The sequence below is a fragment of the Bos indicus genome, chromosome X, assembly GCF_029378745.1.
Source record: "Bos indicus isolate NIAB-ARS_2022 breed Sahiwal x Tharparkar chromosome X, NIAB-ARS_B.indTharparkar_mat_pri_1.0, whole genome shotgun sequence".
NCBI classification, from domain to species: Eukaryota; Metazoa; Chordata; class Mammalia; order Artiodactyla; family Bovidae; genus Bos; species Bos indicus.
In genome coordinates, this window is record NC_091789.1 from 25,062,353 (window position 1) to 25,084,410 (window position 22,058).

At 48.6% G+C, this 22,058-nt stretch overlaps 1 long non-coding RNA gene across 2 annotated transcripts in view; it reads right to left on the reverse strand.

Annotated features, from left to right (window-relative positions):
* Nucleotides 1-1,741: 1,741 nt before the first annotated feature.
* Nucleotides 1,742-22,058, reverse strand: part of LOC139180900 (uncharacterized) — a 33,084-nt gene continuing 12,767 nt past the window's right edge. For both annotated transcript variants that reach the window (XR_011565101.1, XR_011565100.1), the window contains 2 exons: nucleotides 2,766-2,881; nucleotides 1,742-2,140 (listed from right to left, as the gene is read on the reverse strand). This is a non-coding gene — a long non-coding RNA (uncharacterized lncRNA). The remainder of the gene's footprint in view (nucleotides 2,141-2,765; nucleotides 2,882-22,058) is intronic.

The window sequence follows — 22,058 nt, forward strand, 5'->3', positions numbered from 1 at the left end:
CCTGGGTGGGGAAGATCCCCTGGGAAGGAAATGGCAACCCACTCCAGTATTCTTGTCTGGAAAATCCCATGGACAGGGAGCCTGGCAGGCTATAGTCCATGGGGTCACAAAGAGTCAGACACGACTTGGTGACTAAACCACCATTGGAAGTACACAGCATCACCTATGGAGTAGTCTTGGAAAACAAAAGAAAATAACAAAAAAAATCTGATCAAGTCTCTACCTCTAACTAGCAATGAAAAGAAGTACAGAAGGCTGAAGAACATGTTAAAAGACACTAAAGTGTTGCAATCCACAAAATCCAGACTATGGGAAACAGGATAGAACACAAGATATATGTATGTGTTTCATTAAATAACAAAAATTAATTGCAATGGAAAAATGTTATGTGTGTGAGGGGAAACCTGTAGATTAAAAATAACTTAGGGGACATAATAAGCAATAGCAATGTATAGATCATATTTGGGCACCAACTTGAAGGAAACCAATTAAGAAATATATATATAATAGAAAATTTTAGGGTTTATAATTGCATTGAGTTCATATTTTATGATCATTATCTTTTAAAATGCATACTGAAATATTTAGAGATGAAACAGTATAATATCTTAAATTTGTTTTACATTATTCAAGAAGCAAAGATTGGTGGTGGTAGTAGATGGAGGTATATATAATTAAAACCATGTTGGCCATGCATTAATGATTGTTGATTCTGAGTATCAGGTATATTGGGTTCATTATACTATTCTCTTTACTGTTGTGTATGTTTTAGGATTTCTGTAATAAAATTTTTATTATAAATATCATGTCATTAAATATGAAATCCTAAGTGAAAGCAAAGACTTTTTAGGGAAAGAAAGATCAAATCGCCTCATAAAGAAATAGAAACTTCCAATACAGTATACTAACGCATATATATGGAATTTAGAAAGATGGTAACGACAACCCTGTATGTGAGACAGCAAAAGAGACACAGATGTATAGAACAGTCTTTTGGACTCTGTGGGGGGGGGGTATGATTTGGGAGAATGACATTAAAACATGTATAATATCATATAAGAAACAAATTGCCAGTCCAGGTTCGATGCAGGATACAGGAAGCTTGGGGCTGGTGCACTGGGATGACCCAGAGGGATGGTATGGGGAGGGAGGTGGGAGGGGGGTTCAGGATGGGGAACACGTGTACACCCGTGGTGGATGCAGGTTGATGTATGGCAAAACCAATACAATATTGTAAAGTAAAAAAAAAAATAATAATAATAATTAAAAAAAGGAAAAAAAATAAATAGAAACTTCCAACTGAACAATAAAAACTGAAACTATTTTCAAAGTTTAAGCCATCCTTATATGTTCCAGAACAAGCAGTTTGAAGGCTGATTTTATCAAATGGTCAGAGAGAGCCAAATCACCATGTCATGTAATCTGTTCTAAAGCATATAAAATGGTGGGCAGTTTTCCAACCATTTTTCCCAGGCTAGCTCTCCTTAATTCAAAAACGAGATGAGGACTCCCCATGAAAATAACATTTGAGCCAAACTCACTCACATGGCAGTAAATACCTTAAATAGATTAATAGCATTTTCAGCACAGCAGTGAATTAAATGAACAAAGGGATAGTGTCTGAGAAATAAAAACATGATTTAACGTTAGGAAATACTTTCAATTATAATTCCCTACATTAACAAATTAAAGGAATGTGTTAGTTTACTAGGACTGCCATACAAAAATACCAGAGACCAGGTGGCTTAAACAATAGAAATTTATTTCCTTATAATTCCGGAGGCTACAAGTCTACAATCCATATGTTGGCAGGATTGGTTTCTCCTGAAGTCACTTTCTTCGGCTTGTAGATGACTGTCTTCTCTTTCTGTCTTCATATGATCTTTATGTGTATCTGTTTCCCCATCCCTTCTTCTTATAAGAACTCCAGTCATATTGGATTAGGCCCCATCCTTATGACCTCATTTTACCTCAGTTATCTCTTTAAAGGCCCTGTCTCCAAATTCAGTCACCTTCTGAATTGCTGAGGTTTAGGATTGCTGAATTGCTGAATTGCTGTCATCTCTGGGGTCGCACAGAATCGGACATGACTGAAGCGACTTAGCAGCAGCAGCAGCAGCAGGACTTCAATGTATGAATTCTGGAGTACACAATTCAGCCCATAACAAAAGAAAACCATTTCATTTCTTCAATGGGTACATTTAAAAGAATCTTAGAAAATTTCAATACTAGTTCATAGGAATTCTTTTAGCAAACTAAGGTTAAGGGGGCTTCCATCCCCCCAGATCTACAACAAACATGCTTTAATGTGAAATAGTAGAAGCATTTCCATTAAAGTCAGGGAAAATAAATAGATACATGCTATCATCTTTATCATTTAAAATGATACTGGAACACAAAGTCAGAACTGTGGATATCAAAATAAATAAGAGGTATGAATATTGAAAAGAAAGTTATACTATTTGGTGATATTACCTGTGTAGAAAATTCTAAAGAATAAGCATGTTGAATATTCAAATAAACAAGAAACCTCAGAAAGTATAAATTCACTATAGCAAAAGCCAGAGGCCTGTCACATAAAAGCAGTAACTGATTAGAACATGTAATCGAAAATATCCCATTCACAACAGCAATAAAATCCAAAAAGTTCCTTAAAAGAATCATCACAAAAACACTTTAGATCTTTATTGAGGCAACTATAAAAGTTTACTGATAAATTCAGGTAAAGTAAGTCTCAGATAAATGGGGCAGTATATCATACTTACTGATGGGATATACATCATTGTAAAGATGTCAATTCTCATTTACAGATTTCATGCCTTACTTGTAGCTGCAAAGATGACAATCAAACTTGGCCTGTTGTGTTCTCCCAAAATCAAGCCTGGAAAACCATAGAAGGTAGAATAAAAAGAAATCTCACAACTGTACATAGTAAAATCTAAGCAACAAAACATGAGAAACCCCTGGGGAAGACTGAGGACTGTGTTGAACTTGTGTTTGGGATGAGGAAGTCCTGGGCCTAAGAGAGGTTGGAGAGAGTTTATAGATTATAATAGAAGGAAGATGACAGTATAGGGAGGAGCAAAGTTTAAAAGCTTCTGTTCCTACTTCAATATAGTAATCTGAGGCTGCACCTCAGACCCCAGATGCCAGTATCCTTGAGGACAGCAGGACAGCAGGAAAAATGAGTTGATTTACCCAGTATGACTTGAGTCTGCTAATAATCAGTTGAAACCCCTTTAGTGGGTAAAGACTGGTCTTTTTTTAAAAAAATGTACTATTTTAGCAGACTATAAAAAATGTACTAAAAATAGAATAGTATCACAATGAATCACCCACAGTAAGGGTAGATATTCATGAAATACACACAAACACACACACATATATTCTACATATATATTTGGTAGAGATACACAATGTACAATATATTTCTAAGAATGAGGGTTACATAAAAGAAAATTACTTCATTGGACAATGCAGAGTTAGATAAGCTCAAAGGAGGCAGGATATCCCATAATCACAACTGTTCAGCTTCTTCCATGTAGAAAATACATTTTTTAGAACAAAAGTTTCTGAAATCTAAGTCTGGCTAGTGAAGAGCCCCCTTAGGAAGTTGGGCTTCATCTCTCTCATGGATGCTGCTACTCTCTTACACAGCATCTAGCCTGGAACCTAAAACCATTCTCTGTAGGAGATGCACCTGAGCAAATGGCCAGAGATGGCAGGAAGGGATAATTTCCCATTTTGTATTTAGTTGAACCCAGGGTACAAGATGAGGACTCTCAGAGAGGACTGAGGGGTGCACCCATACCAGAACAGAGGGTACCCCACAGAATCCTGCTTCACTGCTGATATCAGTCCTTGGAGACTTCAGGCATAGATCTCAGGCTGAGCAGCCCCCTTCATTTCCAGCTTGGAGGGTCTCAGGAGGGTAGAGGCCTTGGTCTGGAGGTGGCAGACATAGGTCAGCAAGGGGAGAAGCCTAGATCTTGCTAGTTGTCAAGGTGGGGACTTAAAAGAGGATTTGAGGGTCTGAAGAACTGGGCCCTAGCCCTGCCCTCTTTCTGTGGTCAGCCCTGGGAAACCGCAGGGTGTGGTCACTGGATGTGGTCAGAAGGGAAAGACAGGTAACACTGTCGTCATCCAGTCACCAACAGACATCAAGGTGAGGACCCTGAGGGAGGAGCAATTAGAAGCCTGCGCCAGACAGAGGAGGTACTACAGAATCCAGCCCTTTATTTACTTTCAACTCTGCTACTGCTACTGCTAAGTCACTTCAGTCATGTCCGACTCTGTGCGACCCCATAGATGGCAGCCCACCAGGCTCCCCCGTCCCTGGGATTCTCCAGGCAAGAACTCCAGTGGGTTGCCATTTCCTTCTCCAATGCATGAAAGTGAAAAGTGAAAGTGAAGTCTCTCAGTCGTGTCCGACTCTTAGCGACCCCATGGACTGCAGCCTACCAGGCTCCTCCGTCCATGGGATTTTCCAGCTTTCAACTCTAGGAGGTCCTAAAGCATGATGGCTGGGTGTGGGGTTCCCTGACTTCTCACTAAGGCATCAGAAACAGTTGAGGACCTTGCTCTGAGGAACCCTGTTTCATGTCAGGAGAAGGGAGGGGACCCAGGCCTTGCCAGGCATCCAGAGGAAGATCTTGAGGAAGGACTGTGTTGAGCCCCTTCCCAGACAGCGGGAGACCCACAAAAAGCTGCCCATATAGTCAGCATGGGATGTCCTGAGTAGTCCAGTCAGATAGAGTGCCCCTCCCCCATGCCCTCTTTGGAGAGGTGCTTAGGGAAATGGCGACTTTGGACCAAAGGATGCATTATCAGGTCAGCAAAAAGGAGGGCATACAAGCCTTGTCAGGAGTAAATATAAATACTATTTTGGACAAGTCTGAGGGTATGCCTGCAATCTCAGGGCGAGCCAGTAGCTTGCCCTGCCTCTGCTGTCAACCTTCCATAGCCCTGTCACGCATGCCTTGATGTTCTCAAGGAGTAGGGGCTTGTTCTGGAGATCGTGAGGGAAGCAGCCCAGGCAGAGCCCAGAGTCAAGGTGAGGACTCTGAGCTAGGACTGCATGGCTTTTCCACACCAGAGCTGGAATCCTGTCAGTGCCCTGCAGAAAGAGTAGGAACCCTGGCTCTGCCTCATAGATGGGGCAAGGAAACCCGGCCACGTCTCCTAGTAGAGCTGGAAACCCCGCCCTGCCACACAGACAGCGCCATGAAACTGGGCCCTGCCCCGCAGAAAGAGCGGGAACCCTGGCTGTGTCTCACAGATGGGACAGAGAAACCTGGCCATGTCTCCTAAGGTAGAGGTGCAAATCCGGCCCTGCCTCTCAGAAAGAGTGGGAACCCTGGCTTCGCCTTACAGATGGGGTGGAGAAACCTGGCTACTTCTCATAGTAAAGCTGGAAACCCCACCCTGCCGCACAGATAGCCATGAAACGAACCCTGGTTGCGTCTTATAAGGTAGAGCTGGAAATCCAGCCCTGCCCGACAGAATGAGTGGGAACGCTGGCTGTGTCTGACAGGTAGAGCCGAAAATCCACCCCGTGGATGGGGCGGGGAAACCTGGCCCCGCCTTAGCCCTGCAGTCATCCCTGGGAGACCATACATAGGACTCCTAGAGGTGGTGTGTCCGGACCATTTCTTCTGGAGTCTGAGGGACACGAGGCTTCTCTGAGAGGCCGGGGAAGAAGGAGTCCAGCTGTTGTCTATCAGGTGAGGACCCAGAAGTGGGAGAAGCCCACTGCAGGTCAGGTGGAGGGAGCCCCACCGTGTGCTTGCTTTCAGCTTTAAGAACCCACAGTAGGCTTCCTGGACATGTGGTGAGGCTTGTTAGAGGAGGCTGGACTTGGGGCACCAAGGAACGAGCCCAGGCCCTACTGGCCTTTGAGGCGAGGACCCAGAGCAGGGGAGAGCAGCCTCCTTAGCCCCCGTGGACGGGACCCTCTGGCATGCTATGCCTCGGCCATCCTTCCCAGGAGGTCTCAGGCAGGGGTCCCGAATGTGATGTGTCCTGACTTGCACCCAGGGGACTGGGGCACTCTGAGGCGTCGGTGGAGGACTCAGGGTGGGAGACGTGGAGGTGAGAATGCAGAGGAAGGCTCCCTCTCCACTCTGGGTCCCTGGGGACCCAGAGGCCCATGACGCCCTCCCCGCCTGCTCTCAGCCCTGAGGCGACCTGAGGGGAGCTAGGGGGCGCTGCGCCCCTCTTTGTCTTCTGACTTCTGTCTGGCTCCTCATGGCGATGGTGGGTGCAGGGTGAGGGAACGGCCTCAGGTCAAAAGAAGCAGGGGAGGCGGGCCTGTGGGGGGTGAATGTGAAACTCGGGGTTGGGGGCACTTTCTGCAGCCGAGGAGCCCCACCAATTCCGCTCCGCTGCCCCAGTCACCTGGAGGACACGGCCGCGGGACTCGGGAGTGGTGGCCCTCGCTCCCTCAGGACGTGGTGGGGCTGGTCTCCGGGGAGAGAGGCCTTTGCCTGCGGGGTGGTGGGAATATCCTAAGCGGGGCCAGAGCTCCCTGCTGCAGAAGATATGCTGGTCAGCCCCTACTGTCAGCCCTCAGAGGTGCTGGGCGGAGGGGTGGGGAGGGGAGTGGAATGGGAAAGGGTGGGGGGTGGGGGAGGGAGGGTGTGGCCTCTTTTAACGTTTCTCTGGTTGTTCTCAAGGGAGTGAGGACCAAGTCTGAAGGAGCAGGGACAGTTTGGTAGAGAGAGAAATTGCAGGCCTTCCCCAGGGTCAGATATAAGACTGAGGGCACCCCCTACACCAGAACACATTGGACCCAGCAGTTCTCTGCCCTTGCCATTAACACAGGAGAGCCAAGGATGCTTACTGGATTTGGGCCCTGACTACTTTTTTTCTGGGGGCTTCCCAGGATGGAAGACCTGGGTCTGGTAGATGTGCCTGAGTTCAGCAGAGGGAGGAGAGCCACATGCTGTCAGGCATCAAGATAAGTACTCTGAGGGAAAATCTACAGGACCTCCCAACCTATGAAGAGGGGTCTCCCAGAAACCTGCCCCTGCTGTCAGCCCTGTGAGGCCATGTAGCAGGGATGCCAAATGTGGCTTTATTGACTTCCACTCTGGGAGTCTCAGGGAGGTGAGACTTTTTCTGAAGGGTAGACCTCTGGATAACAGAGAGAACTGTGAGGGAGGATGGAGAGGACCTCCCTCACCAGGTAGATTGGGCCTTGCCCTGAAAATATCTGTCTTAAAGAGAAAGGGCCCCAGCCCAGCTGTTCCTCTTGTCAGCCCCAGGAGACCACAGGCAGGGTTGGACAGATGTGGCATTTCCTAACTTTTGCTGGGGAATGGGGGTCTCAGAGAGGTGAGGGCATCCCTTTGAAGGGGAGACACATCAGAACAGGGAGGAGTTTCAGGCTCGGTCAGGAATCAAGGTAAGGGCCATTGAGAGTCCTGAAAACCCCCCTTCCCTGAAAAGAAGGATGCCACAGAATCTCAGCCCTGGGAGGATCCAAGAAGGGGTGAACAGAGGGGAGGAACTCTCACTTGTGCCACAAACTCTACCAGGAGTTCAGGGGATAGAGTGTCTCAGGGAGGTGAGGTCTGGGTTGGAGCAGAAAACTTCAGGTCAGCGGAGGGTAGGACAAGCCTTGCCAGGGGTACAGATGAATACTTTGAGTGAGGATTGAGTACATTCCCTATGCCAGAACAGCCCCCAGGCAGGGGTGGCTGGACTTTGTGTCTTTTTACTTTGTATGGGGTGTCCCAGGGAGATGAACACTTTGGTCTGAGCTGATGACATCAGCCAAAGGGGCAGTTCCAGAATCTGAGGAGTCAAGGTAAGATAAAGGTCTTGAAGGAGGGGACTAAGGTTACTCCTTAACACAGACAGAAGGGGTCACACAGAAACTCCACACTGTCCCCACTATCCACCCTGGAAGGATCTAGGCAGTAATGGTCAGATGTGGTATACCCTCACTCCCTGCAAGGGGTATGTGGAGCTGTCCCTGGGAGATAAAACCTTGGTCTGAGAAGGATGATTTTAGGTCACCACCTAAATTGGGCAAGGCCCTCCAGGAGTAAAGAGTACATTGAGGGAAGACAGAGAGAATTACCTATCTCAGAAGAGGAAGCCCAGCCCCTGCTGCCAGCCATGGGAGACCCCCAACCAGAGGTGGTTGGATGTAATGTCTCTTTACTTTTGTCTTGAGGGTGTTTAGGCCTTGAGGTGAAGGCCTTGGTGTGAATGAGAAGACAGGTCAGCTGAAGGAGTCACATCAGATCAGAAGAGGGAAAAGTCCCAGACTCTACCAGAGTCAAGGTAAGGACACTTGGTGAGGACCAAAGGCACTTTCAATCCCAGAATGAAGAGACCCCATGGAGTCTAGCTATCTCTTGTCTTCAGGCCTGGAAGAATTCAGGCAGGGTTGGTTGTATATGATATGCCCCCACTTTATCCAAGGGTGAGAAAATTGTCTCAGAAAGGTGAGGTCATGGTCTGAGGCAGTAATGTCCAGTCAGCAGGGGGTGGTCTAGGCCCTGTCGAGGTAAAAATGGATACCATGAGGGAAGACTGAAGATAGCCCTACCAGAGGACACATGGGGCCCAGCACTTGCTTTTAGCACTGGAAGGACCTAGCAAGGGTGGTAAGATGTAGTGCCTCATTTTTGTCCATGGGTTTTTCAGGAAGGTGAAGTCCTCGTTCTGAGGAAGTGGCAGTCTGTGGGGAAGCCACATCAGCTCAGCAGAGGGAAGAGTCCTGGATTCTGCCAGAGTTTAAGGTAGGGACCCTGAATGAGGACTGAGGGCACACCCTCACCTGAGGACCCAAGGCATACCCAGCTCTGCCCTGCCCCTGTGGTCAGCCCTGGGGGGCCCTGGGCACAGTGGTCAGGTGGTGTACCCTTACTTCCTTCTTGGTGGTCTCAGGCAGGTGAGGGCTTGTTCTGAAGGGGCCAGACTCAGGACAGCAGAGGGAGTCCCAGAACCAATCAGCAGTGTGAGGAATGAGGGTAACCCTCAGCTAGGAGACAGGGGGAACCCACAAACTTCGTTCAGCTCCTGCTGTCACTCTGGGAGGCCCTGGGCAGGTGTGGCCGAAAGTGTTGCCCCTTCACTTCTCATCTGTCTCAGGAATGTAAGCTCTTGTCTTAAGCTAGTGCAGGCAGGGAAAGAGGGGGCACAAGCCTTGTTAGAGCAAAGGTAAGAACCTTAGCATGGAGGGAATCATCCACTCCAGAACAGTAATGACCTCACAGAACTCAACCCCTCCTCACCTGTCAGAGGCTCCAGGAACTATGAGGTAAGGGCCTTGGTGTGAGGCACATGTCCTCAGGTCAGCAGAGCCCAGGCAGTGCTTGGAAGTCAAGGTGAGGTGGATACTCTGAATGTCTACCAAGGACCCCACCTATTCCAGAACAGAAGGGATCTCACAGTTCCTGACCCCACCTGCCATAGTCATCCCTGGAAGCCTTGGGCTGTGCTGGTTGGCTGCACTCTGAGGAGCTTTCTAACATCCTCTTATAGGTTCCCAGGGAAAAACTGTCCAGGGAGACAGGAGCCCTGTGAGGCCCTAGAGAACTCCCTAAAGAAGAGATCTGTAAGTCAGCCTTTGTCAGAGCTGCCAAGGGTACATTTCTCTGATGAGGTTGCTAACCCACTTTCTCTCTCTTTCAGGCCCGTGGGATCCCATCTTCTACCATCCTGCTAACACTTCCACCTACTCCCTTCAACAAGACTTATCATGCCTTACTTTCCAAAGTGTCTACGCCTCACATTTGAGCCAGGGTTTCATACCCTAAGTGAGATACAAGACTTGCTGATGGTTCAGGATTCCATAACTGAGGAGAAGAAGGAGACCTTCTCAATTTCTTCTTGCTCTTTCACCTTCTCCTACCCCTCTCCTTCCCCCCCACCCTTCCTCTCCACTGATATTGGGCACACCAGAGGAGAAGCAGGAGGAGGAGAAGGAACAGCAGGAGGAGAAGGAACAACAGCAGCAGGAGGAGAAGGAGCAAGAGGAGGAGAAGGAGCAAGAGGAAGAGAAGGAGCAGAGGGAGAAGAAGGAGGAGGAGAAGGAGCAGGAGGAGCAGCAGGAGGAGAAAGAGCAGCAGGAGCAGGAGGAGGAGGAGAAGGATCAGCAGGAGAAGGAGCAGGAGGAGGAGAAGGAGCAGAAGGAAGAGAAAGAGCAGCAGGAAGAGATGGAGCAGGAGGAGGAGGAGCAGAAGAAGGAGAAAGAGGAGCAGGAGGAGAAGGAGCAAGAGGAGCAGGAGGAGGAGAAGAAGGAGAAAGAGCAGGAGGAGGAGAAGGAGCAGGAGGAGGAGGAGAAGAAGGATCAGCAGGAGGAGAAGGAGCAGCAGGAGGAGAAGGAGCAGAAGGAGGAGAAAGAGCAGGAGGAGGAGAAGGAGGAGGAGGAGAAGAAAGAGGACCAGGAGGGGGAGCAGGAGCAGAAGGAGGAGAAGAAGGATCAGCAGGAGGAGAAGGAGCAGGAGGAGGAGGAGAAGGATCAGCAGGAGGAGAAGGAGCAGGAGCAGGAGGAGAAGGATCAGCAGGAGAAGGAGCAGGAGGAGGAGGAGGAGAAGGATCAGCAGGAGGAGAAGGAGCAGGAGGAGGAGAAGGGGCAGAAGGAGGAGAAAGAGGAGCAGGAGGAGAAGGAGCAGGAGGAGGAGAAAGAGCAGCAGGAGGAGAAGGAGCAGGAGGAGGAGAAAGAGGAGCAGGAGGAGAAAGAGGAGCAGGAGGGGGAGCAGGAGCAGAAGGAGGAGAAGAAGGATCAGCAGGAGGAGAAGGAGCAGAAGGAGGAGAAGGAGCAGAAAGAGGAGAAAGAGGAGGAGGAGGAGGAGCAGGAGGAGAAGGATCCACAGGAGGAGAAGGAGCAGGAGGAGGAGAAAGAGGAGCAGGAGGAGAAGGAGCAGGAGGAGGAGAAGAAGCAGAAGGAGGGGAAAGAGGAACAGGAGGAAAAGGAGCAGGAGGAGGTGGAGAAGGATCAGCAGGAGGAGAAGGAGCAGGAGGAGGAGAAGGAGCAGAAGGAGGAGAAAGAGGAGCAGGAGGAGAAGGAGCAGGAGGAGGAGAAAGAGGAGCAGGAGGAGAAAGAGGAGCAGGAGGGGGAGCAGGAGCAGAAGGAGGAGAAGAAGGATCAGCAGGAGGACAAGGAGCAGGAGGAGGAGGAGAAGGATCAGCAGGAGGAGAAGGAGCAGGAGCAGGAGGAGAAGGATCAGCAGGAGAAGGAGCAGGAGGAGAAGGAGCAGGAGGAGGAGGAGGAGAAGGATCAGCAGGAGCAGAAGGAGCAGGAGGAGGAGAAGCGGCAGGAGGAGGAGAAAGAGGAGCAGGAGGAGAAGGAGCAGGAGGAGGAGAAAGAGGAGCAGGAGGAGAAAGAGGAGCAGGAGGAGGAGAAGGAGCAGAAGGAGGAGAAAGAGGAGCAGGAGGAGGAGAAAGAGCAGCAGGAGGAGAAGGAGCAGGAGGAGGAGAAGGAGCAGAAGGAGGAGAAAGAGGAGCAGGAGGAGGAGGAGGAGGAGAAGGAGCAGGAGCAGAAGGAGGAGAAAGAGGAGCAGAAGGAGAAGGAGCAGGAGGAGGAGAAGGAGCAGGAGGAGGAGAAAGAGGAGCAGGAGGAGAAGGAGCAGGAGGAGAAGGAGCAGGAGGAGGAGGAGGAGAAGGATCAGCAGGAGCAGAAGGAGCAGGAGGAGGAGAAGCGGCAGGAGGAGGAGAAAGAGGAGCAGGAGGAGAAGGAGCAGGAGGAGGAGAAAGAGGAGCAGGAGGAGAAAGAGGAGCAGGAGGAGGAGAAGGAGCAGAAGGAGGAGAAAGAGGAGCAGGAGGAGGAGAAAGAGGAGCAGGAGGAGAAGGAGCAGGAGGAGGAGAAAGAGGAGCAGGAGGAGAAAGAGGAGCAGGAGGAGGAGAAGGAGCAGAAGGAGGAGAAAGAGGAGCAGGAGGAGGAGAAAGAGCAGCAGGAGGAGAAGGAGCAGGAGGAGGAGAAGGAGCAGAAGGAGGAGAAAGAGGAGCAGGAGGAGGAGGAGGAGGAGAAGGAGCAGGAGCAGAAGGAGGAGAAAGAGGAGCAGAAGGAGAAGGAGCAGGAGGAGGAGAAGGAGCAGGAGGAGGAGAAAGAGGAGCAGGAGGAGAAGGAGCAGGAGGAGGAGAAGGAGCAGGAGGAGGAGAAAGAGGAGCAGAAGGAGAAGGAGCAGGAGGAGCAGGAGGAGGAGAAAGAGCAGCAGGAGGAGAAGGAGCAGGAGCAGGAGAAGGAACAGCAGGAGGAGAAGGAACAACAGCAGCAGGAGGAGAAGGAGCAAGAGGAGGAGAAGAAGCAAGAGAAAGAGAAGGAGCAGAGGGAGAAGAAGGAGGAGGAGAAGGAGCAGGAGGAGCAGGAGGAGGAGAAAGAGCAGCAGGAGGAGAAGGAGCAGGAGGAGGAGGAGAAGAAGAAGGATCAGCAGGAGAAGGAGCAGGAGGAGGAGAAGGAGCAGAAGGAGGAGAAAGAGCAGCAGGAAGAGATGGAGCAGGAGGAGGAGGAGCAGAAGAAGGAGAAAGAGGAGCAGGAGGAGAAGGAGCAAGAGGAGCAGGAGGAGGAGAAGGAGGAGAAAGAGCAGGAGGAGGAGAAGGAGCAGGAGGAGGAGAAGAAGGATCAGCAGGAGGAGAAGGAGCAGGAGGAGGAGAAGGAGCAGGTGGAGGAGAAGGAGCAGAAGAAGGAGAAAGAGCAGGAGGAGGAGAAGGAGGAGGAGGAGAAGAAAGAGGAGCAGGAGGGGGAGCAGGAGCAGAAGGAGGAGAAGAAGGATCAGCAGGAGGAGAAGGAGCAGGAGGAGGAGGAGGAGAAGGATCAGCAGGAGAAGGAGCAGGAGCAGGAGGAGAAGGATCAGCAAGAGAAGGAGGAGGAGGAGAAGAAGGATCAGCAGGAGGAGAAGGAGCAGGAGGAGGAGGAGGAGAAGGATCAGCAGGAGAAGGAGCAGGAGCAGAAGGAGGAGAAGAAGGATCAGCAGGAGGAGCAGGAGCAGGAGGAGCAGGAGGAGGAGAAAGAGGAGCAGGAGGGGAAAGAGGAGCAGGAGGAGAAAGAGGAGCAGGAGGGGAAGCAGGAGCAGAAGGAGGAGAAGAAGGATCAGCGGGAGGAGAAGGAGCAGGAGGAGGAGGAGAAGGACCAGCAGGGGGAGGAGAAAGAGCAGCAGGAGGAGAAGGAGCAGGAGGAGGAGAAAGAGGAGCAGGAGGAGAAGGAGCAGGAGGAGAAGGAGCAGGAGGAGAAGGAGCAGGAGGAGAAAGAGCAGCAGGAGGAGAAGGAGCAGGAGGAGGAGAAGAAGGATCAGCAGGAGAAAGAGCAGGAGGAGGAGAAGGAGCAGAAGGAGGAGAAAGAGCAGCAGGAGGAGAAGGAGCAGAAGGAGGAGAAAGAGGAGGAGGAGGAGGAGGAGCAGGAGGAGAAGGATCCGCAGGAGGAGAAGGAGCAGGAGGAGGAGAAAGAGGAACAGGAGGAGAAGAAGCAGGAGGAGAAAGAGCAGCAGGAGGAGAAGGAGCAGGAGGAGGAGAAGAAGGATCAGCAGGAGAAAGAGCAGGAGGAGGAGAAGGAGGAGAAAGAGCAGGAGGAGGAGAAGGAGCAGGAAGAGGAGGAGAAGAAGGATCAGCAGGAGGAGAAGGAGCAGGAGGAGGAGAAGGAGCAGGTGGAGGAGAAGGAGCAGAAGGAGGAGAAAGAGCAGGAGGAGGAGAAAGAGCAGCAGGAGGAGAAGGAGCAGAAGGAGAAGGAGAAGAAGGATCAGCAGGAGGAGAAGGAGGAGGAGAAGGAGCAGAAGGAGGAGAAAGAGGAGGAGGAGGAGGAGCAGGAGGAGAAGGATCCGCAGGAGGAGAAGGAGCAGGAGGAGGAGAAAGAGGAGCAGGAGGAGGAGAAGGAGCAGGAGGAGGAGAAGAAGCAGAAGGAGGGGAAAGAGGAGCAGGAGGAGAAGGAGCAGCAGGAGGTGGAGAAGGATCAGCAAGAGGAGAAGGAGCAGGAGGAGGAGGAGGAGCAGAAGGAGGAGAAAGAGGAGCAGCAGGAGGAGGAGGAGAAGGAGCAGGAGGAGGAGAAGAAGCAGAAGGAGGGGAAAGAGGAGCAGGAGGAGAAGGAGCAGGAGGAGGTGGAGAAGGATCAGCAAGAGGAGAAGGAGCAGGAGGAGGAGAAGGAGCAGAAGGAGGAGAAAGAGGAGCAGGAGGAGAAGGAGGAGGAGGAGGAGAAGGAGCAGGAGGAGGAGAAAGAGGAGCAGGAGGAGAAGGAGCAGGAGAAGCAGGAGGAAGAGAAAGAGCAGCAGGAGGAGAAGGAGCAGGAGGAGGAGAAAGAGGAGCAGGAGGAGAAGGAGCAGGAGGAGCAGGAGGAAGAGAAAGAGCAGCAGGAGGAGCAGGAGCAGGATCAGGAGAAGAAGGATCAGCAGGAGAAAGAGCAGGAGGAGAAGGAGCAGGAGGAGGAGAAAGAGGAGCAGGAGGGGGAGCAGGAGCAGAAGAAGGAGAAGAAGGATCCACAGGAGGAGAAGGAGCAGGAGGAGGAGGAGAAGAAGGATCAGCAGGAGGAGAAGGAGCAGGAGGAGGAGAAGGAGCAGGAGGAGGAGAAGGAGCAGGAGGAAGAGAAGAAGGATCAGCAGGAGAAGGAGCAGGAGGAGGAGAAGGAAGAGAAAGAGCAGGAGGAGGAGAAGGAGCAGGAGGAAGATGAGAAGAAGGATCAGCAGAAGGAGCAGGAGGAGGAGAAGGAGCAGAAGGAGGGGAAAGAGGAGCAGGAGGAGAAGGAGCAGGTGGAGGTGAAGGAGCAGAAGGAGGGGAAAGAGGAGCAGGAGGAGAAGGAGCAGGAGGAGGTGAAGGATCAGCAGGAAGAGAAGGAGCAGGAGGAGGTGAAGGAGCAGGAGGAGGAGAAGGAGCAGGAGGAGAAGGAGCAGCAGGAGCAGGAGGAGGAGAAAGAGCAGCAGGAGGAGAAGGAGCAGGAGAAGAAGAAGGATCAGCAGGAGAAAGAGCAGGAGGAGGAGAAAGAGGAGCAGGAGGAGAAGGAGGAAGAGGAGGAGAAGGAGCAGGAGGAGGAAGAGATGGAGCAGGAGCAGGAGGAGGAGAAGGAGCAGGAGGGGGAGCAGGAGCAGAAGGAGGAGAAAGAGGACGAGGAGGAGCAGGAGGAGAAGGAGCAGCAGGAGCAGGAGGAGGAGAAAGAGCAGCAGGAGGAGAAGGAGCAGGAGAAGAAGAAGGATCAGCAGGAGAAAGAGCAGGAGGAGGAGAAGGAGCAGAAGGAGGAGAAAGAGCAGCAGGAGGAGAAGGAGCAGGAGGAGAAGGAGAAGAAGGATCCACAGGAGGAGAAGGAGCAGGAGGAGGAGGAGAAGAAGGATCAGCAGGAGGAGAAGGAGCAGGAGGAGGAGATGGAGCAGAAGGAGGAGAAAGAGGAGCAGGAGGAGAAGGAAGAAGAGGAGGAGAAGGAGCAGGAGGAGGAAGAGATGGAGCAGGAGCAGGAGGAGGAGAAGGAGCAGGAGGGGGAGCAGGAGCAGAAGGAGGAGAAAGAGGACGAGGAGGAGCAGCAGGAGAAGTAGCAGCAGGAGGAGAAGGAGCAGGAGGAGCAGGAGGAGGAGAAAGAGCAGCAGGAGGAGAAGGAGCAGGAGGAGAAGGAGCAGGAGGAGAAAGAGGAGCAGGAGGAGAAGGAGGAGGAGGAGGAGAAGGAGCAGGAGGAGGAAGAGATTGAGCAGGAGCAGGTGGAGGAGAAGGAGCAGGAGGGGGAGCAGGAGCAGAAGGAGGAGAAAGAGGAGCAGGAGGAGAAGGAGCAGGAAGAGGAGGAGGAGCAGCAGGAGGAGGAGGAGATGGAGCAGCAGGAGAAGGAGCAGGAGCCTCCGGGGAGTCCCGGGAGCTTCTTCTCTTCCACGACATGGAGTGCATCAGATGAAGACTCCAGCAGCCAAGAAGAGGAGGGCACAGGCTCTCTCCACACCTCAGAAGACACCACATCCTTGCCCAAAGACCTGCTAAATGAGAAGGTGGCTAATTTGGTGCATTTAATGAACCTCAAATATTACAGAAGGAGCCCATCACAAAGGTAGAAATGCTAAAAGTTTCATCGAAAGGGATAACAAACAATTCCCTGTGATCTTTGAGAAAGCTTCTAAGTGCCTAGAGGTGATCTCTGGCATCGATCTGAGGGAAGTGGACCCTAAGACCCACTCCTACGTACTTGTCAACTCTAGGCCTCACCCATGATAAGATAGTGATGATCAGAGCATGCCTGCAAATGGCCTTCTGATAATCGTCCTGGGTGTGATATTCATAGAGGGCAACTGTGTCCCTGAAGAAAACATCTGGGATTTCTTGAATATGATAGGCATCCATGCTGGGAGGAAGCACTTCATTTATGGGAAGCCTAGAAAGCTCATCACCAGAAACTGGGTGTAGGAGAATTATCTAGAGTACTGGATGTTGCCTAATAGTGATCCTTCACGGTACAAATTCCTGTGGGGTCCAAGGGCCTATGCTGAAACCAGCAAGCTGAAAGTTTTGGAATTTTTGACCAAGATCAAAGGGATTGACCCCATTTCCTTCTCAGATTGGTATGAGGAGGCTTTAAGAGATGAAGAAGAGAGAGCTGGGACCAGAAATAACTCTATGGATAGTAATACCGCCATGTTTATTGTGCAGCATTTGCCAGTAATTCCTGACCCAACTGAAGAATGTACTGTGTTTGAAGAGGGCAGTCAGGTTTCAAAGTAGAGGAGAGTCGGGGTCAGGCTGGGGAGAACACTCTGTGCAACAACTTTGTTTTCCTGTTCTGTATGGGTGACTTGAAAGTTTATCTTTTTTTCTTCCCTTTCAATATTTTTTTTTTCAAATACTCTTCCTTTTAATAGGCTTATTGACTTTAGAATCTGTTTATGAATGATGTTGATCACATTTATTGCTAAACATTTATCAGATTTAAGAATAAGGGTTTTGATATTTTGCAAAGCAATTTGGGGAACCTTCCATTGTATTTTGTGACATGGAACAAGATAACATGATATTGGGGTTTTCTTGGAAATGTGGAAAAACTCAGCAGGCAATAGAGAAAAAAATGGAAAACATGGTTCATTTTTGGATTCCCATACCACTTTAGTCTGTTGTTCTGTAAAATTTAAGATATGTATACTTGGATTTGTATGGCTTATTCAAGAAAGTAAACGTAATCTAAACAAACCCTACTTTTTGGATTCTCTTAACCACTTTAGTGTACTATTCTGTAATATTAAAATATATACCTGTACTTGCTTGGCTTATTCAAGAAAATAGGCATAATCTTAACAAATCTTAATTTTTGGATTCCCTTTAGCTATTTTAGTCTCAGTCAGTTCAGTTCAGTTCAGTCGCTCAGTCGTGTCCAGCTCTTTGCGACCCCATGAATCACAGCACGCCAGGCCTCCCTGTCCATCACCAACACCCGGAGTTCACTCAAACTCATGTCCATTGAGTCAGTGATGCCATCCAGCCATCTCATCCTCTGTCATCCCCTTCTCCTCCTGCCCCCAATCCTTCCCAGCATCAGAGTCTTTTCCAATGAGTCAACTCTTCACATGAGGTAGCCAAAGTATTGGAGTTTCAGCTTTAGCACCAGTCCTTCCAATGAACACCCAGGACTAATCTCCTTTAGGATGGACTGGTTGGGTCTCCTTGCAGTCCAAGGGGCTCTCAAGAGTCTTCTTCAACACCACAGTTCAAAAGCATGAATTCTTTGGTGCTCAGCTTTCTTCACAGTCCAACTCTCACATCCATACATGACTACTGAAAAAACCATAGCCTTGACTAGAAGGACCTTTGTTGGCAAAGTAATGTCTCTGCTTTTGAATATGCTATCTAGGTTGGTCATAACTTTGCTTCCAAGGAGTAAGCATCTTTTAATTTCATGGCTGCAGTCACCATCTGCAGTGATTCTGGAGCCCCAAAAAATAAAGTCTGACACTGTTTCCACTGTTTCCCTTTCTATCTGCCATGAAGTGATGGGACCAGATGCCGTGATCTTCGTTTTCTGAATGTTGAGCTTTAAGCCAACTTTTTCACTCTCCTCTTTCACTTTCATTAAGAGGCTTTTTAGCTCCTCTTCACTTTCTGCCATAAGGGTGGTGTCATCTGCATATCTGAGGTTATTGATATTTCTCCCAGCAATCTTGATTCCAGCTTGTGCTTCTTCCAGCCCAGCATTTCTGTGATGTACTCTGCATATAAGTTAAATAAGCAAGGTGACAATATACAGCCTTGACGTACTCCTTTTCCTATTTGGAACGAGTCTGTTGTTCCATGTCCAGTTCTAACTGTTGCTTCCTGACCTGCATATAAGTTTCTCAAGAGGCAGATCAGGTGGTCTGGTATTCCCATCTCTTGAAGAATTTTTCACAGTTTATTGTGATCCACACAGTCAAAGGCTTTGGCATAGTCAATAAAGCAGAAATAGATGTTTTTCTGGAACTCTCTTGCTTTTTTGATGATCCAGCAGATGTTGGCAATTTGATCTCTGGTTCCTCTGCCTTTTCTTAAACCAGCTTGAACATCAGGAAGTTCATGGTTCACGTATTGCTGAAGCCTGGCTTGGAGAATTTTGAGCATTACTTTACTAGCATGTGAGATGAGTGCAATTGTGCGGTAGTTTGAGCATTCTTTGGCATTGCCTTTCTTTGGGATTGGAATGAAAACTGACCTTTTCCAGTCCTGTGGCCACTGCTGAGTTGTCCAAATTTGCTGGCATATTGAGTGCAACACTTTCACAGCATCATCTTTCAGGATTTGAAACAGCTCAACTGGAATTCCATCACCTCCACTAGCTTTGTTCATAGTGATGCTTTCTAAGGCCTGCTTGACTTCACATTCCAGGATGTCTGGTTCTAGGTGAGTGATCACACCATCGTGATTATCTGGGTCGTGAAGATCTTTTTTGTACAGTTCTTCTGTGTATTCTTGCCATCTCTTCTTAATATCTTCTGCTTCCGTTAGGTCCATACCATCTCTGTCCTTTATCGAGCCCATCTTTGCATGAAATGTTCCCTTGGTATCTCTAATTTTCTTGAAGAGATCTCTAGTCTTTCCTATTCTGTTGTTTTCCTCTATTTCTTTGCATTGATAGCTGAGGAAGGCTTTCTTATCTCTTCTTGTTATTCTTTGAAACTCTGCATTCAGATGCTTGTATCTTTGCTTTTCTCCTTTGCTTTTTGCTTCTCTTCTTTTCACAGCTATTTGTAAGGCCTCCTCAGACAGCCATTTTGCTTTTTTGCATTTCTTTTCCACGGGGATGGTCTTGATCCCTGTCTCCTGTACAATGTCACAAACCTCCAACCATAGTTCATCAGGCACTCTGTCTATCAGATCTAGTCCCTTAAATCTATTTCTCACTTCCACTGTATAATCATAAGGGATTTGATTTTATTTTCTTCAGTAAAATTAAAAGATATATACTTGAATTTGCTTGGCTTATTCGGAAAAGAGTGATCTTAATCTTAGTAAATAAAAAACTACTCACTGACTCATTTATTCATCAAACATTAACTGGATATATTTTCTTTAGAAAGCACTGTGATAACAGTGGAAATCTGAGGATAAGCAAGACATACTCCAGCCCAGAGAAAGGAAGAGGTTAGGAGAAGCAATAATATCAGGAAGAAAGTAAGATGTCCTCCATTACCTAAACAACAGTTGAAAAAAAGAGTAAGGAAGTAGGACTCCAGATGGGAGCAGTCAAGTGGAAATGCCCTGAGCTAGGGCAGTTTGGGGCTTTGGGAAAACTGCATTTCCTTCTAGGAGAGCTAATTATTAGTTAAGCTATGGGTGATGGCAGAGGCCAGACTCTTAGACTGCGTGTTATAGAGGTGAGAGAAAAGCATGTAATGGAAAATTGCTTAGTAGTTACTTTTGGATCAGGGATAAACCAGAGGGAAATCCCTATCTGGGGCAGGTATGAGAGGTACCCTGAACTCTTGTTCCAGGGCAGTGAATACAGTGCTTGAAGGTGTTCTATATATATATATCATCTGCAGTGATTTCTTGAGAATAGGGTGATACTCTCTTGAGGTGATACCCAGAAGCCACTAGGCTGGCATTCCTGTCCCTGGCCTAAGACAGTCGGAGCCAACTCTGTTAAGATCCCGTTAAAGATAGGTTATCTTGAGTTTGCATGCATACTAAGTCGTTTCAGTCGTGTCTGACTCCTTCTGACCCTATGGACTGCAGCCTGCCAGGCCCCTCTGTCCATGGGATTCTCCAGGCAAGAATACTGGAGTGGGTTGCCATGCCCTCCTCCAGGGGATCTTCATGACCCAGGGATCGAACCCAGGTCTCCCACATTGCAAGCAGATTCCACCCGTGTCTCTTACGTCTCCTCCATTGGCAGGTAGGTTCTTTACCACTAGCCCCACCTGGGAAGCTTGAGTGTGAAAGTGTTAGCCCCTCAGTCGTGTTCAACTCTCTGTGGCCCCATGGACTATAACCTGCTAGGCTCCTCAGTCCATGAAATTCACCAGACAAGAATACCGGAGTGGGTAACCATTCCTTCTCCAGGGGATCTTCCAGACCCAGGGATCAAACCCAGGTTTCCCACATTGCAGGCAGATTCTTTAACGTCTGAGCCAGGAGGGAAGTCCATCCCATCTTGTGTGTAATTAGGCCAAATCTAAGCAAGGTCTAGACTTTGGTGGCAGTGAAATGAATGAAAATAGTATTTTGGATGGATGAGTAGCTGGGAGAGAAGGAAAGAATTTGACTTAAATTCTAGGAGCTTTGAGTTATATTAGCTGGGGCAATTTACTCATACCCCAAATTAATAATCCTCTAAAACTCAAAAATTTAGTGAGTTTTGTGAAGCTGCATTTTTGCCTGATTTGATTATCTGTATATTATTTGGGACACCCTGGATAGAAACAAAATCCCAGAAGAGAGGGTCGTAAGGTCTGGGGACAAAATAATACTAGAAATAATTGCCATTCATTAAAGACCTAATAAATGCCATTGTGCTAGATGTTTTTCTTATTTTCCATACATTCCAGCAGTCCTATAAGAGGGCTTATCAAAACCATTTTATAGAAGATGCATCCAAGGCTCATAGTGTTGGTAATTTCCCCAAGATTATATTGCTAGTAAGTGATAGGGCTGAGACTAGACTATGGTCTGAATTCATCTAGGGCCCATAACCTCCTAGCTTATGGCAGGTCTATCTTTTATTCCATTCTCTTCTGAGTACTGTGTAACCTCTCAGGTGACAAAAAGAAGGATCACGTGACAAGGTACTAAAAAAAAAAAATGAAGAGAAAATGAGAATAAGACATAATTTGGGGATTGTCTGAGCTTTGTTTATCTAGGATCCTCTTGCTTAGAGACCTAGGATACCTTCATAGTTAACTCTACCCAGGTGCTGGCATTTGTGTCCAGTCCTAGCAATATCCTGAATTACAGCACACTTCCCCTTATCTTCCCCAGTGTGCCCTCTTGTCCAGTTCTGGAACCTAGTCTGCTGGACAGCTCCTCACTGTCTCCTCATCTGAAAGCTGTACCCTATTCCCAGTGGACGACCCAGCACCACCGCTGCCTTCCCCCTAACAGAGAACATTCCTACTCCCTGCAAAAGTACTCTGACTGTTTTCATCTTCACTCTGGAGCCCTGATAGCAACAGCCCCTTCAACTTTGAAATCCAGTTTGGAAAGTTCAAATAGACAGTGTAGATTATACTGATCTGTAGTGAGTTAAGTGACCCCCAAAAGATATGTATTTAAGATATAGATAGATAGATAGATATATCCAAGTCCTAATTTCCAGTATCTGTGTATGTGACCTTATTTGGAAATGGTCTTTGCAGATGTAATTATGTTAGGAATCTTGAGATTATCTTGGATTTAGGGTAGGCCATAAATACAATGAATGGTGCATAAGTAAGAAAAAGAAAGGGAGATATGACACACACAGAATCACAGAGAAGAAGGTGATATGAAGGTTGGAGGCAGAGATTGGAGTGATGCATTTATAATGCAAGAAATACCAAGGATTGCTGGTGATAACCAGAAGGCAGAAGAGGACCATGAGATGGAATTCTCATTAAGATTTACAGATAGACCTGGGAAGCTACTACATGTTCATTCCCCCAGGTGTATTTAACAGAATATCAAAGTGTTTTCCAAAGGTGCTTGTTAGTAGA